Genomic DNA, 2,776 nt, shown 5'->3' with positions numbered 1-2,776 from the left:
GTTATTTTTGCTCTAGTGGTTTTAATCTTTTGTAGATAATCCTTATGAATTTAAGAAAGCTAAGAATTTGTTAAGAATTTTATGATAAATAATAAATTCTTATAAATTTCATTATACACTTTTTGCATCTCCTTATATGATAAATTATATTTTTTTAATTTTTGCTGAATACTAAACACTTTTAGAATAAAGCTGTGGTATGCCATCCTATTGTCATGTTGCTAGACTCAATTAACTAATGTTTTGGATAGAATTTGTATATCTGAACAGATGAAAGACATGGGCTTATAACTTTCTTTCATTTAATGATTTTATCACTTTAGGGACCAAGATTATACTGCTTCATAAGAAGAGTAGGAAGTATTCATGCTTATTTCTTTCTTCCATATTTGTAAAACTCTATTTATGAGACCACCTCAGTTTTTTGTGGTAAGGCTTTTATCAATAGACTCAACTTCTTTAGCCAATATAAGAATACTCAAATGTTTCATTTCTTCTGTCAATTTTGGTGAATTTTATTTTTGAAGAATTGATTTTGTTTCTAAATATTAAATGTATTGCCATGAAGTTGTTTAGAATATTTTCTTATTTTCTTCTTAATGTCAATTGGCTCTGTAGTAATGTCTCCTATTTCATTCTTGACATAAGTAATTTGTATATTCTCTATTTTTTTTCCCTTGACAGGTCTTTCTAAGGGTTTATCAATTTTACTAATGTTTTCAAGGAACCAACTTTTATTTCATCTATTTTATTACATACTCATTTTCTATTTCATTGATTTCTGGTCTCATTTTTATTGTTTCCTTCTTCCTACTCTATTTGGATTTAGCTTGCTGTTCCTATTTTCTACTTTTCTGAGAAAGAAGTTTAAATCACTGACTTTGAGCTTTTGTTATTTTTTAATATATGCATTAAAATCTCTAAATTTCCCTCTTAATATTGCTTTAGCTCAGTACCACAACTTCTGATATATCATATCATTAATTATCTTTCAGATGAAAATGTCTTCTAATTTTTATTAAAGGTTCCTCTTCATCTACTGATTATTTAGAAGTATATCAGTCAGCTTACCAAACAGTTAGGCAGTTACCTGCTTGTTATTCTTTTCCATCTTATTTATACTGTAAACAGAGACCATGCTCTGAATAATTTCAAGATTCTTATATTTGTTGGAGCTTGCTTTGACCCAACACATAATCAATTATAGTGAAGATATACTGTGCACTTGAAAAGAAAATGAGTTTAGATGTTGCTAGGCATAGTGTTCTGAATATGTCAATTAAAAGTTATATATGTCAGCCCGCCCCTCGCCTCCCGCTCTGGCCCGGCCACCGGAAGACCCGCCGCCCGAGCCATGTCGAAGAAAAAAGGATTAAGTGCAGAGGAGAAGAGAGCCCGCATGATGGAAATATTTTTTGAGACGAAAGATGTATTTCAATTAAAAGACATGGAGAAGATTGCTCCCAAAGAGAAAGGCATTACTGCTATGTCAGTGAAAGAAGTCCTTCAAAGTTTGGTTGATGATGGTATGGTCGACTGTGAGAGGAACGTCTAATTATTGGAACGTCTAATTATTACTGGGCTTTTCCAAGTAAAGCTCTTCTTGCGAGGAAATGCAAGTTGGAGGTTCTGGAATCTCAGGTATCTGAGGGAAACCAGAAGCACACAAATCTACAGAAAAGCATTGAGAAAGCTAAAATTGGCCTACATGAAACAGAAGAACGAACCATGCTAGCAAAAGAGCTTTCTTCACTTCGAGACCAAAGGGAACAGCTAAAGGCAGAAGTAGAAGAATACAAGGAATGTGACCCACAAGTTGTGGAAGAAATACGTCAAGCAAATAAAATAGCCAAAGAAGCTGCTAACAGATGGACTGATAATATATTTGCAATAAAATCTTGGGCCAAAAGAAAATTTGGTTTCGAAGAAAATAAAATTGATAAAAACTTTGGAATTCCAGAAGACTTTGACTACATAGACTAGAATGTTTGATGTTGGTAAAGGATCTATGTACTTGTGAATATGTAATTTTTAAAATGTTATTCAAATGTACCGAATTGCCATTTACCTATAATTGTGTTTATCATTTAATTAATTTTAAATAAAGTACAAAGTGGAAAAAAAAAGTTATATATGTCATATTTATAAAAGTTATATAAAGTTATATATGTCATATAAAAGATATATGTCAATCCAAATTTCTACAGACATTCTATATTCTTAGTGATACTGACATATTTCTACATCTTTTTAGTTCTTTTAATGCTTGCTTCATTTTTAAAATATATTATTGGAAACATGCAGATTTAAAACTGCCTATCTTCCTTTTGGGCTAACTCATTTATACTTATAAAATGTCTCTTAATATCTTGGTAATAATATTTACCTTAAAAACTATTTGTCTGATGCTAGTATAGTTATACCAGGTTTCCTTTGATTAGTATTTGTTGTGTTTCCTTTTATTTTAAGCCATTCACTGTCCTTACATTTAAGGTATAGCCCTTGTAATCAACATAAATTTAGATTTTTGCTTTTCATTTTCACTTTCTTAGTCTTTCACTGAAGATAGTATTTAATCCATTTGCTTTTAATGTAACTAATGACAAAATTGAGTTTCCTGTTTATTTTTGATGTATGTTTTTTCTCTTTTCTTTCCTTCATCTGAAATCTAATTATGTGTGTGTTACATAGTCACTGAATCCCAAATATCTGCTCCATTCTTATTCCTACTTCCATTCTTCTTCTATATATGTCTTATTTTGAAATATATTCTACT

The 2,776-nt window shown here is 30.5% G+C and overlaps 1 pseudogene; it reads left to right on the top strand.

Moving 5' to 3' along the window:
* Positions 1-1,305: 1,305 nt before the first annotated feature.
* On the top strand, positions 1,306-2,113 carry LOC116571959 (annotated as a pseudogene).
* The last annotated feature ends 663 nt before the right edge of the window (positions 2,114-2,776 follow it).

The sequence above is a fragment of the Mustela erminea genome, chromosome 13 (genome assembly GCF_009829155.1).
Source record: "Mustela erminea isolate mMusErm1 chromosome 13, mMusErm1.Pri, whole genome shotgun sequence".
Lineage (NCBI taxonomy): Eukaryota > Metazoa > Chordata > Mammalia > Carnivora > Mustelidae > Mustela > Mustela erminea.
This window is presented reverse-complemented; position numbering and strand designations above follow the sequence as displayed.